General features: G+C 51.7%; 1 pseudogene; it reads left to right on the top strand.

Annotated features, from left to right (window-relative positions):
* The window catches only part of LOC141022235 (uncharacterized), a 110827-nt pseudogene extending 92311 nt beyond the window's left edge, over positions 1–18516 (top strand).
* The last annotated feature ends 311 nt before the right edge of the window (positions 18517–18827 follow it).

Raw genomic sequence — 18827 nt, 5'->3', positions numbered from 1 at the left:
CAGCCTCCACTTTGGTTCGCTCCTAACCTAGCCGCCGCTGGACAGACTAACACAACACTTTCTCGCGCCCTTGTTGCAGGGCGGTCACCGGTCTTCAAGCGAACGGGAGGAAAAGAAGATGAAGATCCAACCCTGGGTATAGCCTGCATGGGAGGCAGCGGCGGCAGCATGGGCATGGCATCAAGCTTGTGCAAACGGACAGTCACAGCTTGCAAGAGTAGCATGCGCAACGAGCAGGTACATCACATCCCTGATTATATCTAATTCAACTGTTAAACTTGACGGTGTTGTAAAACTGCTTGTATGTAGGGAATCTATGAGAAATTGAAACCAATTTCTGCTTATTTTATAACTCCCCCAATCAATACTGAACTGTCTGAATCTGATGTATCTAATCAAGTTTCCGGTGCAAACATACGAGCTCATGTTGTTCTTGAGCCTGAAGTGTCTAATGAACAAACTTCTAATGAAGGATTTGACGCAAACATTTTACATTCTCCTGGTGATGAACATATAGTGTCTAATGAGGGATCTAATGCAAGCATTTTGCAAGCTCCCATTGAAGGATTTATTGTCTAATGATGATCTGCTATGTTTAGAGAGACATAGAGATTTGCAGGCATTGATGACAAGTAAATTATAGTACATTTTCATGGCGTGAGGAAACGTCGAGGCCATCAACCAGAAAGTCCCCCTATCATGACAATGTAGCATAAATACTTTTCTAATCTGTTGTTTGAAACTATTGGCATACTTGTGCAGGATAGATATATTGACATGCAGTTCCCGAACTGGTTATAGGTGCAATTACACTTCGATATTTTCAGCCAGAGAACGAATAATTCAAGCAGGTACATACCATGTTAGTAGTCCTTGCACACCATGTTACATTTTCGTTTTTTTGGTGCTTGCATCATTTAGTGTTTTATAATCTGAACTACTTTGGATCATTAGCTGGTTTTCAAAGTGCATGTAGCTTCACATTTCTCAAGTTATGTTAATTTCCGGTGTGCAAATGCCTTCGTATTTTTTAAGTTAAATGTTTGCCCCTGGTAACTTGAATTCGTGGATCCGCCACTTCACACAAATCATACACGCATGCCAGTACGAATTAAATGAAATGTGGGGACTTACGCTAGATCATTGTACAGGCTCACTGCAGCTCTTCTTATGCTTGGGATGTTCCATGTACAAGTCCATGTCACCACTTGCTTGGATGTGCAGGCCTTGTGCTCCTTGCATCCCCCCTCGGCATTTTTGACACAACGAATGGTTGATCAAATAAGAGGAATCGACCTCGCTGTTGTACCGGAGGACAGATACTTAGAAGGTTATACGGGTGTGCAGGATGTGTACCAGATCCCGTAGCGCCGTCATGCTTCGCTAAAAAATGGTTTTGCTTGTTTTAGATGATATCTCTAGAAGAAATAAGAGTTAAAGTCAGAGTTGCATAGGCATGTAAGCTAAGAGATAAGTGAAAGGATATCCAAACATCGTCGGAACAGTGCACAAGGGATTGATGTGTGGATACCTACTTTGGGCCGGCGTTTGGTCATGCTCGCCTAGCTAGAGTACGGGTCACTTTAGAGCCATTGAGGGTGATGCGCTGGCGTTGGCTGGCCGTGCACGGATGCAGATCTTGAGTGGCAGTGGAGCGCTACGATGCGGTGGACGAGACCATTGGTGAAGCCCCATCAGCCTTGGGGAGTGGAGGTGCGATGATGAGCTCGGTGAAGTAGCCCCGGTGAGGTGGGAGACGGTGTCGGTGAAGCGCACCTGATGCGGTGGAAGTCGGTGTCTGTGAGGCATGTCGGTTGTGGCAGCCGACGTTGTCGGTGGACCACCCGGTGCGGTGAACGAGGGTGTAAATGAGGTAGCTCTGGTGTGCTGGTGAAGCGCGACTTTCGTCTTCGTCGTCGTCGTCCGGCACAGAGGTGGGGAAGAGACGAGACGAGGGGTGATTCGAACTTTGCTTGGGTTGGTGGCGAATTAGGGATTTGAGCAATCTGGGCGCAGAAGGGGACGGTGGAGAAGGGAGATTTTGCAGGGCTGGAATTGGGGCCGCCAGATATTTCAATGCGAAACATGGAAGTGCGAACTTATTTTGTCGTCGTCCTCTTTTTGGGGGGAGGGGGAGGGAGGGAGGGGGTGGGTGGCTGGGCGCTAAGCGTCCGTACCACACATGCGACCACCACGACACGACCCTAGTCTTCCTCGTGCGCCTACATTTGAGAATGCAAACGAATCTTCTATCATTTGCAAACGAATATGTATGTATTACCATGCCCGTGTTTTCCTTGCAAATAATTAGTCATTCGAAACGAGATACTATAAATTAATTAATGAGGAGTTATTTGAAAAAAAATCGAAACGGTATCCACGGTACCAACGCTAACATGGATTAGAGTGTGTGTCACATAATTAGTTATTTGAATTAGAGTGTGTGTCACATAGCGATCTCCAATTCTAACATGGATTTCGCACTTCACTGTATCCACGCTACTTTTTTAATACAAATTCATATGTATATGATAAACACCATGGTAGTGAGAAAACTTTTGGATGGATTCAAACATATGACCTACAAAATAGGACAACAGTCGAGTCAATGTCAACTTTTCCAAACCTAGTATGGCACGAATTTGAAATAATTACCCATATGCATGGTCCTCAGTTCAAATCTCACAATGTACACCGAATTGAAACATTGATATTAAGTCTTGTACTATCTACATTCAAATGTTGTTTTTAGCCCCACCCCACCCCTCGACATACACGCTACATACTTCCTGTACCAGTCAATCTTCCCCTCCTAACCACCATAGGAAACTATCGGTTTTTGACACACGTTCATTCTTTCTCTTCATGTTTCGATCTCTAACTCTGTCAACTACACAACCCCCTTTTCCCACTCTGTTACCAAATGTATTTACCTCACACACCCGCCATTGCACCCTATGCTGAGCTCTCTCTCTCCCTCCCACCCTCTCTCGCTAGATACATGCATTGCCTATCTAGCCCCCCAACCTCTCGTGCGCACGCACGCACGTTGTCTATCTAGGTCACTCCCTGGAGACTGTCTCACTCTTTCTTCCGCACAGCGGGCCGCACTCGCTCAATCTCGCTCTCTTTATCTGAGTCTCGATTAACCTCGTTTTGTTTCACACACAAATGATATATCTCCCTATTCGGGCCTCGATCGACACACTCTATACTCTCTCATGCAGATTGTCTATCTAGGTCAGTCCATCGAAGCCGCCCCCACTCTTTTGACCTCATGGCAGGCCACGCTCGCTTAATCTCTCTCTCTCTCTCCCTCTTTCTATCTCTCTCTCCCTCTCTCTCTCTCTCCCTCTCTCTTTGTATGTCTCGATTGACCTCGCTCTTTCTCGGATAGAAATGATATATCTCCATGTTTGAGCCCAATTCGACATATTCATATTGTATACTCTCTCACGCACATTGTCTACCTAGGCCACTCTCTCCAACCCGTCTCACTCTTTCGATCGCACGACGACCCACACTCGCTGAATATCTCTTCCATTATATATGTAATCGATTGGCCTTGCTTCCTCCCACACACAGAATATATCTACATGTCTGTGACTGGATCATCTCTCAAGCTCTATCTTACAGCCCTTACCCTTCCCAAAAGCTCAACCGAACAATATCTCTCCAGAGCATATATATCTTTACAATGAATGTCGGACCACACTCACTTTGTCTCTCTATCTATATGTCTCTCGATTGACCTCGCTTTCTCACGCCGTATCTTCCACACATTGAAGCTAACCCTCCATCCCTCGCAAAGCCGGAGCTATTTACATTGCGAGGGGGACTCCAACCTTGGACTAGTTTGTGTAGGCATTTATTCCGGTGGGTTTATATTATATATTCATGGCATTGGGCCCACAACTACTCCAAACACCGTTGCAACCCCCGCACCTCCCCAATTGATTTCCCTCTAACTCGGTCATCACTCTCTCGCACGTCCTTTCTCGCCTTCAACATAGCACCCATGGTATTATTGCAAAAAACTTTGTTGTTCTCTTTAATTATTACAAATAAGCTACAAAACTACACACCGATAGTCCACTTGGAATGGAACAAATTTCGACCCACAAATTAAAGTGCTACAAACTACACACCGAGGGGTGAGGGAGTCCTGGATTAGGGGGTCCTCGGACAGCCGGACTATATGCTTATGCCAGACTGTTGGACTATGAAGATACAAGATTGAAGACTTCGTCCCGTGTCCGGGTGGGACTCTCCTTTGCGTGGAAGGCAAGCTTGGCAATTCGGATATGTAGATTCCCTTCTCTGTAACCAACTCTGTGTAACCCTAGCCCCCTCCGGTGTCTATATAAACTAGAGGGTTTAGTCCGTAGGACAAGGACAATCATAATCATAGGCTAGCTTCTAGGGTTTAGCCTCTACGATCTCGTGGTAGATCAACTCTTGTAATACTCATATCATCAAGATTAATCAAGCAGGAAGTAGGGTATTACCTCCATAGAGAGGGCCCGAACCTGGGTAAACATCGTGTCCCCCGCCTCCTACTACCATTAGCCTTAGACGCACAGTTCGGGACCCCCTACCCGAGATCCGCCGGTTTTGACACCGACATTGGTGCTTTCATTGAGAGTTCCACTGTGACGTCGAAAAAAGGTTTGATGACTCGCCTTGTTATCAAGGACAACATCGCCTCCGGGGGAGCCCTGGCTTTAGGCCAAACCCTCCGACTAGGCGGCTTCGTCATGACCGCCCGTTCGGCCGCTGTGCCGACGATGACTTCTCGGGTCATCGAAAACAGCCTCCATGTCAGCTTGGAATACGCCGAGCGGATGGATCCAATGGAAATTTCGTCCTTGAACGAGTTCTTGGATCGCATCGCCGCCTTGGGAGTCGCTACGAACTATGATCGGATTGGGCTTAAAACCGATCAAAGAGAGATTAACTCTCCGCCGGTCACCCATCAAATAGCGGTGGTGGAGGAGAATGCAGCAATTCTTCCTCTATTTTGAGGACGAACTATGTCCGGATTCCCGAGCTCTCTGAGCCGGATACCCGCTCGCGGGAGGACATGACCCAAACTCTGAACTTAGAATCGGACAGCGGGCCAGAAAAATTGGGCAACATCCCGGAACCCGAACTACCAAGTTCGGAAGTTCCTCAGCCTCTGGGTCTCGGATCAGGTCAGGTTTCGGACTTAAATCGACCCACCCACCCAGATACAAGCGATCTTTCCCACATTAGACAACAATCCCAAGAGACAGTACATCACTTTTGGGCCAGATTCCTCCTTGTAATGAGCAAGGTTAAGGATTGTCGCGAGGAAGACGCAATCTCATTCTTTTGCAAAAATTGCACGGACAAGGGAATCCATAACACCATAAGTCGCCGTGACATATCACACTTCGCTGACTTGGTGGCCATAGTACAGAAGTACTGTGCGATGGAAAGTGCCTGGAAAACCCAAGCAAAACTCTGGGATCCTCCGGCTCTCACTAAACCCCTCGTCCAAACCAAAAGGGTGCACTCTCACAAGTCACCTGATCCAATCACAAAGAAACGAAAGCCCACTACAGGGCGTGGAACCGTATTGGAGGGATGGCTCAATAGGCCATGCAAAGTTCACACCACACCGGATACCGTACCAACACACAGCCTTAGAGCATGTTGGATACTTCGGCAGGTGGCCAAGAGCGGCGATGATCTCCTCATTAACAATACCGCAGAGCATCATCCCGCAGAAAACAACAATACAGTGTTGACAGTCTTCAAGACTTTCGCCTTGAATAACAGGCGCAAGAGAACACTCAGCGGCCTCGCCGAAGTCTGCCATGTTGCAGCAATAAATCCCTGGAACGACACGGCTATAACCTTTAATGCCAGTGACCAACCTCAATTTTGAACAGTCCGATCACCAGCCGCTTTGGTCCTTAGTCCAATTGTGGACGGCTTCCGGCTTACTAAATTGCTGCTGGACGGCGGCAGCGGATTAAACCTCATCTACAAGGAAACTCTCAACAAAATGGAAATAGACAAGAGCTGCATTGAGCAAAGCAGCACGACCTTCCGAGGGATTATCCCTAGTCGGGAGGCACGATGTGCGGGAAAAATCACACTCGATGTGTTATTCGACACGCCGGAAAATTACAGGTCCAAAGAGATAACATTCCAAGTGGCCCCGTTCAGTAGTCGATACCACGCCCTTTTAGGGTGGGACGCATTCGCGAGCTTCCAAGCTATACCTCATTATGGGTACATGAAGCTCAAGATGCCCGGGCCAACGGAATCATCACTCTAGCCAGTGATCCAGATATAGCACTTCGCGCCGAAAATAAAACCACCGTCCTGGCCCTTGAGGCATTATCCGAAGCCCTCGCAGCCGAAGAATTAACTGCATTACGCTCCACAGTGGATAGGGACGACGTGATACTCGATAAGCGACCCAAGTCCACCTCTTTTAAACCAGCGGACGAAATCGTCAAATTCCAAGTCCACCCAACAGACTCTACGAAACAGCAGCCATCGGGGCACAGCTGAACCCCACAATCGACACCGCACTGCGGGCGTTCTTACGCGAGAATTGGGACATCTTCGCCTGGCACCCTTTATATATGCCAGGGATCCCACGCAGGCTGGCCGAGCATAGCCTCAACATATTGACGGGATACAAGCCGGTCAAGCAGACACTACGGAGCCTTTCAGAGCCTAAACAACAAGCTATGGGAGAGGAGCTAGCCAAGTTACTCGAAGCCGGATTCATCAGAGAAATAAAATACCCGGACTGGCTAGCAAACCTGGTGATGGTACCAAAGAAGGATAAATCCTGGCGCCTATGTGTCGACTTCAAGCACCTCAATAAGGCCTGCCCCAAGGACCCCTTCCCCCTCCCCCGCATCGATCAAATCATCGATGCTACCGCGGGACACGACTCATTGTGCTTCCTCGACGCATACTCCAGATACCATAAAATCAAGATGGCAGAGTCCGATCAAGCCGCAAAGGCATTCATCACCCTATACGGCCCTTTCTGTTTCAACACCATGCCTTTCGGGCTCAAAAACGCCGGTGCAACCTACCAACGCATGATTCAGACATGCCTGGAAAAACAAATCGGCAAAACAGTTGAGGCATACATGGACGATGTGGTCATCAAGACCAGACACGTCAAATCTTTAATAGACGACCTGAGGCTCACGTTCGACAACCTCCGAACATATGACATCAAGCTCAATCCGGAAAAATGTGTTTTCGGCATTCCCGCCGGAAAGCTCCTGGGCTTCATCGTTTCCAATAGAGGAATTGAAGCAAACCCGGCTAAAATCCGAGCTTTGTCATAGTTGGCTACCCCAACAGAACTCAAACAAATTCAGAAATTAACTGGATGCGTGGCTGCCTTAAGCCGCTTTATCTCCCGATTGGGAGAAAAGGCACTACCTCTTTATCGCCTTCTTCGACGGACCGAACACTTCGAGTGGACGGATGCGGCTACGGCCGGACTGGAAGAAATAAAGGCCCTCCTGGCCAGCAACCCAATCCTGGCCGTACCAAACATTGGTGAACCCATGCTGTTATATATAGCTGCAACACACCAAGTTGTAAGCGCAGTGCTCGTCGTCGAACGAGAGGAGGACGGACATAAGTTCCCGCTTCAAAAGCCGGTATAATACGTATCCACTGTCCTCACACCATGCAAGTCACAGTACCCACATTATCAAATGATAGCATACGCGCTCTTCATGGCATCCTGGAAACTACGACACTACTTTCAAGAGTGTTCAATCACGGTGGCCTCCGAAGTACCACTCAACGATATAATAAATAACCGCGATGCCACGGGCTGGATTGCTAAGTGGGCCATCGGGCTCCTCCCGTTCGACATTACGTATAAACCATGGCGAGCCATTAAATCGCAAGTACTGGCTGGCTTCGTCGCCGAATGGACAGAAGCCGAACTCCGTAAAGAGTATGGCGCATACTCCAATTGGATCATGCACTTTGACGGCTCTAAGATGCTGGCTGGTCTGGGAGCGGGCGTTGTCTTGACATCCCCCACCAGAGATACAGTCCAATACGTACTCCAAATACTATACACAGACTCCAACAATGCAGCTGAATACGAGGCTCTGTTGCACGGTCTTTGGATGGCGGTCTCCTTGGTCATCCAACACCTAGAAGTGCGTGGGGATTCGAACCTCGCAATATCTCAAATAAATGGAGACTTCGACGCCAAGGACCCAAAAATGGCGGCTTACCGTAATGCCGTCCTCAAAATGTCACCTCGATTCGAGGGGCTTGAATTTCATCATGTGGTTCGAGAAAACCATCAAGCGGTGGATATCCTTGCCCGCATCGGCGCTAAGCGCGACCCCGTCCCACCCAACATCTTCTTGGAAAGGTTGTTCAAGCCATCCATGGTGTGGCAAGGGGAGACCGGCAATACTAGTCCGGATCCGACCACAACCCCAGATCCCGAACACACTAACATAATCGGAGGCTCCACCACCGAAATAACACCTTCGGCACATCTAATCATAATTGTCATCGCCCCGTGGACCAAACCTTTCTTAGCCTACCTAAATAGGCAAGAACTCCCCAAGGACCAAAATGAGGCACGTTGCATTGTGCGGCGCTCTAAAGCCTACAAGGTCCACGAGGGAGAGCTTTATAAGAAAAGCACTACCGGCGTAATTCAAAGATGTATCTCCAAAGAGGAAGGGCGGCAGCTCTTGGCCGAAATTCATGCTGGACTCGGCGGCCACCACGCCGCAGCTCGGGCCCTTGTAAGCAAGGCCTTCCGTACAGGTTTCTACTGGCCGACACCCTGAGCAGACGCACAGGACCTCGTCAAACATTGCGTCGGTTGCCAGCTCTTCGCCAACCAAAGCCATATGCCGCCCACCGCTCTCCAAACAATCCCCATAACTTGGCCCTTTGCGGTCTGGGGGCTCGATATGGTCGGACCCCTTAAAGGAGGAAGCCATAAGAAAAAATACCTGTTGGTCATGGTGGATAAATTCACCCAATGGATAGAGGCCAAACCAGTTAAAACGGCTGAATCCGGACCAGTGATAGACTTCATATCAGGGGTCGTGCACCGTTATGGTGTCCCCCACAGCATCATCACCGATAATAGCTCCAACTTCACAGCCGATGAGGTGAAAACTTGGTGCGGCAACATGGGCATTAAGCTCGATTACGCCTCCGTCTATCACCCCCAAACAAACGGTCAAGTTGAACGAGCAAACGGTCTTATTATGAGCAGCATCAAACCCAGACTAGTGCGATCTCCGAAGGAATCAGACATGCACTGGGTCGAGGAGCTCGAATCCGTACTATGGGGGCTGCGGACCACGCCAAATCGCACTACCGGATACACACCCTTCTTCATGGTGTACGGCGCAGAGGCGGTATTGCCCTGCGATATTATTCATGACTCACCTCGAGTGCGCATGTATGAAGAGAGAGAAGCCGAGCTTGATCGGCAGGACAATTTAGATGCCCTGGAGGAAGAGCGCGACGTCGCAAAAGCCCGTTCCGCATTCTATCAGCAACAGGCTCGCAGGTATCAAAGCAGAGACGTACGGGCCAAAACTTATAACGTTGGCGAACTCGTTCTACGCCTACTAGAGAAGAAAAAGGAAAAGCTCAAGCCCAAGTGGGAGGGTCCCTTCATCATTGATAAAGTTCTCACCGGAGGAGCGTACCGCCTGCGTGATGCATCAGATAATCGACTCGAGCCGAACCCATGGAACGCGGCCAGACTCTGAAGATTCTACGCCTAGCGCCGAACTCTGTGTTCGTCTCCTTCCCTCCGCCTTTTTTTAGTTATATCCTCTCTCTTTCTTTTTGTGGCTCTAAGTCTTTAAGTGTGACTCGACTACACACTCTTGACGCGCTAAATCCTCAAGTATGCGCGCTCACTATACCTGGGGGCTTCTTATACAGAAGCTTGATATAATTATCTTCCGGGCATCACGCCCACTACATATGTGTCGCTTTCCCATATGCAACTTTTCTTCACCATTATATGCATCGATATGACTTCAGTTTTGGCCGATCTGGGTTGCCTGGCTCCTGTGTTTATGCCCTACGTTCCTGTTAGTTCGGCTAGGGCATAAGGGGAGCACCTCTGCGATTGTTACTGCCGGGTACTCCGGACGTGTACCTCAGACTGGGTCAAGCCGAAAGCTAGCGTTCTTAAGGGAATATTCGGTCAGTGAACTAAAGATGTTTTTACGTATTACAATACAAACCCCCAGATGTCGCATATACTGCGTTTCTGCTCGCAGTTCGGACATGCACATTAATGCATGCGTACCCAGGGAAAGGAACCCTTAACGGAACTATTCTCCCTGGAAGATGTTTCTTACTATCCATGTAATATAACATAGCTAGTTGGGTACTTGTCTGTTCAAGAAATTATGACCCCTACGCCTGGTTTCCACGCGTACCCCGGTTTATATAACTGAGCGGGTCCGGAGGCTGAAGCGAAAAGGTCCGCCATGCCAAATGATTTACAATCCGGCTAGGGACAAAATATGTCAATTGAAGTACATAGTCACTTAGACTCACATACTTCTTCTTCTATGCCACCCAACAGTCTGTCTAGGCTAGAATCCTGTTGGGAATACTTTGCGGCTAATCCTACCTGGTCATATACCAGACTAACGGGAATCTCTTTCCCATCTGACCCTACAGGTCCGACCTGGGCCATGTGATTCGGATCGAGCTTGGTATACCGTGTTTTTACCATGGCCCAAGCTTCCCTCACACCTTGTTGACAGGCAGATATCTTACATAATCGGAAGCGCCGCCGCGCTCCCTTGAGCAGCGGTACAAGCTCCCCCATGCTTCCTGGCAGGGAAGCGAATGGCCACAAGGCCTTGGCGACACCCTACATCACCTGTCGAACTTGTTCGTGCAGTTGCGAAAGCTCTTGCAGAAGATCGCCTGAGGATCCGGGCATCTCCTCTTCGGGACGACCAGTCAGTATACCTACATACATAACTCTGTTAGCCCGTTTCTTCACCGAACTATATAAAGGTTCATTTGAGCACATATTGAAAATGTTGTGTTGAAGCCTTCTATTCTCCTTCACGGAGTCAGCTAGCTGGGCCCAAACATCTTTCAATTCTACGCCCAGCCGGGTATTGGCATCCTGGAGATCTTTTTCTCTCGCCTGACCCGTGTAAGTACACACTCGCCAGCCTCTAGTTGACGTTGAGGTCTTTGTTCATCCACTTGTAGGATCTTCGGATTCATTCCAGGATCATTGTACCAACTGTTTCAAGTCTCAGGGGCTACTGATATACATAATTATCAGATTTTGCTTACCCGTATATCCTTTAAATATTGGTCGGTGGCTCTAGCAAGCCCATCTTGAGCAGCTCGGATGTACGCGTCTCCCAAGTTGAAGGCACTGAAAGCCTCTTCAGAAAAACTAGGGTCGCGGAGTGCGGCCCGCCGACGCTGATGACTCATAGCGCTCTCCACCTCGGAATTTGTAGAGGATATTCTATCCGAATCCACTGTAGGAGGACCGTCCGGTGTCGTCCCCACGTTATCCTCCACCCTCGAGGCCAGTTCTGGAATCCGGCTAGTAGAGGCGTGGCGGGCAGGATCCTTGGATACAGTCCGGCGAATGTTCTTTCTGCCAGGACACAGCGGATATTGTTATATTTTAAGATAACAATCACGGAGCATATTTTAAACCATACCTCTTCGATGGCGGCTCGGCCATGTCTCTGCTTGCTTTCCTTTTTGGAAGCCTACCCGGTCTGGGCGCCGCTTGTTGGTGAGTCACCGCGGGTTCGGCATGGCGCGCCGATGGCCTTCCCTTTATAGCATAATACATGTGCGGTGGGTAAGGTGGAAAGAGTGAATCCTTTTCGAAAGATAGGTCTCCTGTTTTACTTACATGTGATGCAGGGAGGGGGCGGGATAGTTGGCAATGATGGCCACCAAGGTGCCGTCACAGCTCGCCTGGTAAAACACCCTGTTGCCGAGCTCCACAAATATGTCCGCATCTTCTTCGAGTCCGGGGTCGAGGGCCCGGTTGTGGTCCTCTGGCTGTGGAGGTGGGCTGTGGACCTCCCTCATAGTTTCCCGCATTTCCTGTTATGGACTAGCGAGGTAAATATTTGTGATGAAAGACTGCGGGAATGAATAGAGTTGAGTAAAAGACAGCAGCTCACCCAGCTAGGGGGTTTGTACATGGAAAATCCATCCCGTGGCTTAACGCGGACGAACTCCTCTTCTTCTCCTTTGTATAAATCGGACAGTATTTTCGCCAGAGCGGTGGCGGATTCAGGACCTTTTCGACTGCAGCGGGTGGCATCGTCTTCACCGTTGAAGTGCCACATGGGACGCCCCCGATACTGGAGTGGTTGCACCCCCCGCATTATGCATATTGACATAACCTCAATTATTGTCAATCCAGATTTGGTAAGCGTTTTTATCCTGCCCATCAATTGAAGGACCTCTCTGCTATCTTCCTCCTTGGGGCTCCGAGGACGCCAGCTACGGCGTTTCTTCAATGGGGCATTTGTGAACTCAGGAAGACCCATTCGGATAGGGTCAGGAAGGGAGACGTCCTTTATAGAAAACCACTCGGAAGGCCAATCTTCGGATGTCTTCTTCGGAGTGCCGGACAGGTATCCGGTACCGGCGATGCGCCATATTTCGGCTCTGCCCACTTGGAATATTGATCCCTCCTGATTGCGAGGGATGAGGCAGAATAGCCTCTTCCATAGCTCGAAATGAGCTTCGCAACCCAGAAATAACTCACAGAGGGCGACATAACCTGCGATGTGCAGGATGCAGACAGGGGTAAAATTGTGCAGCTGGAGGCCATAATACTCCAGGAGCCCGCGGAGGAATGAATGGATTGGAAATCCGATGCCCCTTAGCAAGTAAGGGACAAGGCACACTCGCTCCCCCCTGGATGGGTTGGGAAAACTCTCCACTTGCTCCCCGCCGTCAAAGGTGGCTAATCCGGCTCGAACGGGGACAAGATATGTAGGTGGGAGAAACCCCTGGGTCTGCAACTTCACCAATTGGTCGTGGGATACGGTACACTTCTCCCAATCACCTGGCTTGGCGCTATGGGGGCGAGAGGAGGAGCCGCGGTGGCCGGCCATGATGGGATGGTTTTTCCGGGCGCGCTCTGATGAATCCTTGTTGGGGAAGATGGTGCGGTTTGGATCTGAGGATCCCCGTCTATTTAATAGACGATTTATTTACATGGTCAGGGTGGCAAGTGTAAAAATGCCCCGGCTTCTCGCATTCGCTCGACACGTGGAGACTGACACAATTAAGGTACAAAAGCCGATGAGTGCAAAATTAAATGGGAAGCCACACACTGCTCGTTACAACAGGTACTCTGGAGAATTCGGAGAAGAAACCCGCCTTGCAATGCCGAAGACAATCTGCGCGCTGGACTCGTCGTCATTGAAGCCTGGTTCGGGGGGTACTGAGGAAGTCCTGGATTAGGGGGTCCTCGGACAGCCGGACTATATGCTTATGCCGGACTGTTGGACTATGAAGATACAAGATTGAAGACTTCGTCCCGTGTCCGGGTGGGACTCTCCTTTGCGTGGAAGGCAAGCTTGGCAATTCAGATATGTAGATTCCCTTCTCTGTAACCGACTATGTGTAACCCTAGCCCCCTCTGGTGTCTATATAAACCGGAGGGTTTAGTCCATAGGACAAGGACAATCATAATCATAGGCTAGCTTCTAGGGTTTAGCCTCTACGATCTCGTGGTAGATCAACTCTTGTAATACTCATATCATCAAGATCAATCAAGCAGGAAGTAGGGTATTACCTCCATAGAGAGGGCCCAAACCTGGGTAAACATCGTGTCCCCCGCCTCCTGTTACCATTAGTGTGCACGGGCACTGGCGCGGGCGCGCACATCAGTGCACGCGCAGGCGCATGCGCTGGCAGGTGCACGGGCACCGGCACGGGCGTGCGCGTTAGTGCACGCGCAGGCGCATGCACTGGCTGGTGCACGGGCACGTGAAAGTCGGCGGGGACCTCGTGGAACCACGTGGCATCAAGCTCGGTGACAATGTGCGGCTCCCAGCCCATCAATGCCACGGGGATGGGCGCTGGCGCAGTCGGGCCGACAGGAGACAGAACGGGAGCGGGGACGGGCACGACGTCTTCCAGCAAGGTCGGTTTAAGCTCGTCACAAAGCGCCTTATGTTCTTGACACTCCGGTTGGGTGTCTTCCTCAGGAAACTGGAAGATTAAGAGCAGACCATCGTGATGCGGCATGGCGTACGTTTATGTCAAGCTGGTTGGAGGTAGACGACATGAGAATCGGAGAGGAAGATAGAAGATTGTAGCGATACCGGGTAGTGCGGGGTTGATTTTAAACTGCGGGGCCGGCGACATTAAAAGTGGGAGCAGTTGGGACGAAGGTGGGCGGTGGAGCCTTGTCAAAGGGCTCGCCTCCCGGTGAGCCTTCGCAACGGTCTGCTCGCACGCCTCCCGTCGACTCACACGCTTGCTCGGACGGCACCTGCCGATGAGAAGCGGGACACGTGGCGGCAAGTAAACGCCCACGGTTTCAATAGTGAAAGCGTTCGCCTTAACGTGACAGGTCTTTGTTCTAAAATATGTTGGCTCTTCATTTGTGCAACTTGTCATAAACAGCTTGTCTCAAATTGAAGAAAAAATTTATGAAGGAATATTTGTGCCATATCACGTGACCATGCTCAGTTTCATGAATTTCTGGTCAATTTTGGATTTTCCGAAATTTAAAATCCAGGATTCGAAACAATATCATAACCTGCGTCATGCAATAAATTTTCAAGCGATACATCTATCCTGTTGTATTTCTTGAGAAAGGATTTGGTCAAATATTTTGCTTAGTTAGACTTCAGACAAGTTATATATGCAGAGTAAAAGGATAATCCCTCCGTACCAGTGCATTGCCTGATATATTAAATCAAGTACTAGGAACGAACAAACGGGCTCAATTCTGTGCTCATCCTAGTGTAGTAGTAGTACTAGGCAATGCAGTTGACGGGTGACCTTGGGGAGTGGCGACCGAGGGAATTGAACCGTGCTCGACACGATAGGTAACGTTGTCTAGTTACTAAAGTATCCCTCCATTGTTCATCGGTAGTCATTATGGACCGGGGACATGAGGGGAATTTCTTAGGGCTGGAATTCTGGCGCCAGATATTTCAACTCGAAACGTGGAGGCTCGACTGGTTGGGGTTGCCTAATGTGCGTACCACGCACGCCACGAGAAGAACACGAGCCCGGTTTTGTTTTAGGATCAACACGAGCCATGGTCTGGCTGGTACGCCGTTGGGTCTTACCATTCGAGAATACAAAAGGAATCTTTTAAATTGCCAAACGAATCCATGTTATTATAATGCCCGTATTTTCCTTGCAAATAGTAATCTCAACGTGGTAATTGATTTATGACGAGTTCTTGAATTAGAGTGAGTTTGTGATATAGTGATCTCATTTCACATTTCATGGTATCCCTAGTAAGTTTTTCATTGCAAATTCAATTTTAAAAGATGAACTATATGCTGGTGAGAAAACTTTGTATGTATCAAGCATATGACCACACACACACCCACGAACACAACAACAATCCAATAAGTATAGTGCATCTATTTTTCCAAACCATGCATGTATGACACGAATTCAAAAATACTCCTTCTATTCCTAAGTATTAGTCTTTTAGAGATTTCAACAAGTGACTACATACGGAGCAAAATGAGTGAATCTAGACTCTAAAATATGTCTATATGCATCCGTATGTGCAGTCCATTTGAAATCTCTAAAAAGACTAATATTTAGGAATGAAGGGAGTAAAATGTAAGACATGTGACGGGGGATGCCCCCCGGGTAGGCCCAAGATGGCGAACGACGCTTCAAAAACATCGAGGCCAGCAACGCCCCTCAATCTGGCTCGCACTTGGCCGAGTTGCCCAACCCGGCCAAGTCCCTCAACCCGGCCGCCCGGCCGTCTCCCTGTCCGGCTGCTCCAGCCGGCTTGCTACGCGAAGTCAACCGCGACATCACATCCGACGCGACACCGACAAGACAGCCATACTGCGGCCACTGTTGCTGACAAAGCATACATTGTTTGCTCGTCACACGCGTCATCATCTACGGTGTACTTTGTCCCCCGGGCATTGATTTACAAAATGCCCCAGGGACAAAACTTAGCCTAGCATGCAAGCAAGCATGTCTTGGGATGTAAGCTACACACTGTAGCTTACATCCCAAGCACACACCCATGCCTACCTAACTTACATGCCAAGCTAGCCCCCACTATATAAGCTAGCTCGCATCCATCCATCCAGATGGATGGAGACCCACGGGCACAGGCTCATTCGCATGCATGCCCAAGCACTCACTAGGCCACAACACTCAGCCACACCCACGCACTAGTAGATGAGCACTTGGCTCTCTCATGCGTTCATTAATACAGCTCTAGGAGCAACTCTGTACTGCTACGTATACACTGTATATATCATCAGACATGCAGGAGTAAGGGTATTATCTCTCCGGAGAGCCCCGAACCTGGGTAAATCACCGCGTGCTGTTTGCCCAATCCCGTCCCTTGACCTCCAAAGCAGTCTTGCCCTCACCACAAGCCACCTCGTGGCATCTGTCGTCTCGCGAACCCGCCCGCGAGATAACCCCGACAGCTGGCGCCCACCGTGGGGCGTACTATGATACCACAGCTGCCGCGGAACCACGGTCCGGGCGGGACCATCTTCATCATCATCAGTGCAGCGTCGCGCTGTCTTTGGTAGTGCTCGGGGGCTTGACATCGACACGCCCCCGGGGCGGCTACTCGGGACGGCGCGTCCTCGTCGTCGGCATCGCCTTCTTCGTCATCATCACCGCGGCGTCGCCGTCGTCTCCCCGGCGAGGCCGTGCGGGGCGGCGCGTCGTCGTCCGCCTTCGGTCTGCACGCTCACGGCTCAAGCCCTTGCTCCGCGCCACGTCCACCCGCGCTCTGCTCACTTCCACTTTCCCGTGGTCGCTCCTCCATACACCACCTATACATTGGTCATCCACTTCCCATACACTCTCTGGATAATGGCCATACATGCCACGGATGGTGGTCCTGCACTACCCGTACACTACCCAGACCATGGTCGTACTCGTACACCACTCCTACAATTCTCAGACGATGGCTCTCTGCTCGTACTCCGCCTGCTCCGTCCACGGCAGTGCGCCCGCTCCGCCGCACCACTTCGCTCCGGCCGGCTGCACCACCTCCACGCGCTGCTCAGGCTTCGCTCCGGCCCGGACTCCTTCAGCCATCCAATCCATCGATCCATCCGACCAACAGCTTCTCCAATGCATGGACGCGTCCACGCATCTGTAACTCCCTTGCGTTCGTGCACAGAGGAGCCCCTGCCGTGGCGACCTCCTCGTCGTCTCCAGCCCCGCACGCGCGCAGTCCCGCGCCCGTCCGCGACCAGCCGTCCGCGCCCCTGTAGCCCGCCAGCCGGCCCGGCCGCCTGCTGCTCCGCCCGCCCGCGGCGGCTCGTTCCCCCTCCGGTGCGCTGCTCCGCCCTATTCGGCTCCCTCCGCCTCCGTCCACACCAAGTGGGCGCCCCGGGCCCCGCCCCACAAACCGCACGGTCGGCCTCGTCCCCACGCGCGGCTCGCCTCCACGCGGCTTCACCCGCGCCGAGCTCGGCCTCCCTTGCCGTCGCTACTCCGTCGCCGCGCTCGGCCGCCTTTGCGCGCCCCCGCGGCTCCTCTACTCCCCTGCGTTCCCACGGCCGCGTCGCCCCGCTGCGTCGCTCGCTCCGCTACGCACGCGCGTGCTCTCTGCCTCCGCCCGCACTGCTCCGCTCCGTGCCCCGTCCGCGCCCGCCGGCGGCTCGGCTGCCGGCCGGCTCTGCCCGGCCGGCTTCCCTGGCGACCAGGCCTGCCGGCTTCGCCCCTGCGCCGGCTTCCCCGCAACCCGGACGCTGGCCTCTGGTGCGATCCGGATGCGGGCTTCCGCCGCGTACCGCTACTGCCGGCTGCTCAGGCAGAGTACAAAATAAAAGGAGAGACATAAATAGGAAGTGGGGACCCGGCTGTGGCTGCCCGGCCGACTCCCCGTCGCCGTCCCACGCGCCTGAGCCCGACACGCCCGGCCGTCTCCAGCCACTGCACGCAGTCACGCACGGGTGCCCCCGCTCCTCCGCGTCGCTCCTCGCCGCTGCGTCGGTGCGCCTGCCTCGCCTCCATGCACCCCCGCCTCCGCCCGAGGCACCCCCACGCGCTCGCCTCATCGTCGCGACTCGGCCAAGTCCTCAACCCGGCCCGCCGCCTCCGCTCCCGCGCCGCGTCCCGGCCGCCGGCTTCTGCTGCGACCCGGCCGCCACCTGCTGCGGCATCCCGGCCTGCCGGCTCCGCCGCAACCCGGACGCCGGCCTCTCGCACGACCCGGCCGTTGGCTTCCGCCGCGTCCCAGAGAATAAAAAGAATAGAGAGAAGAAAAGTCAATCCAGTGGCTGAAACAAAAACAGAGATGCGTCCGGCTGCTCCAGCCACGACCTACCCGCGTCACCTTCTGGCCGCCCAGTCCGCCTGCCGGCTTCGACACCTGGCCGGCTGGGGGCCCGACCCGTTCGCTTGTCTGCCTCGACGCCGGCTGCGCCAAGCCGGACTATCCATCAGTCCGCCTCGATGCCTGTTCGGTCGGACCCGACCGGCTGGGACCCCCCTTCGATCCGGAGGCTCGAAGGCTACCCCTAGTGGGTGTGTCGGCGCGCTAGCGCCAAGCCGCGTCGGCTGTCATCGACAACCTCCATCTTGTCTGCGTCAAA

Source organism: Aegilops tauschii, chromosome 5 (genome assembly GCF_002575655.3).
Source record: "Aegilops tauschii subsp. strangulata cultivar AL8/78 chromosome 5, Aet v6.0, whole genome shotgun sequence".
Taxonomy (NCBI): Eukaryota; Viridiplantae; Streptophyta; class Magnoliopsida; order Poales; family Poaceae; genus Aegilops; species Aegilops tauschii.
Note: the sequence above shows the minus strand (reverse complement) of the source record. Positions and strands in the feature narration are given on the sequence as shown.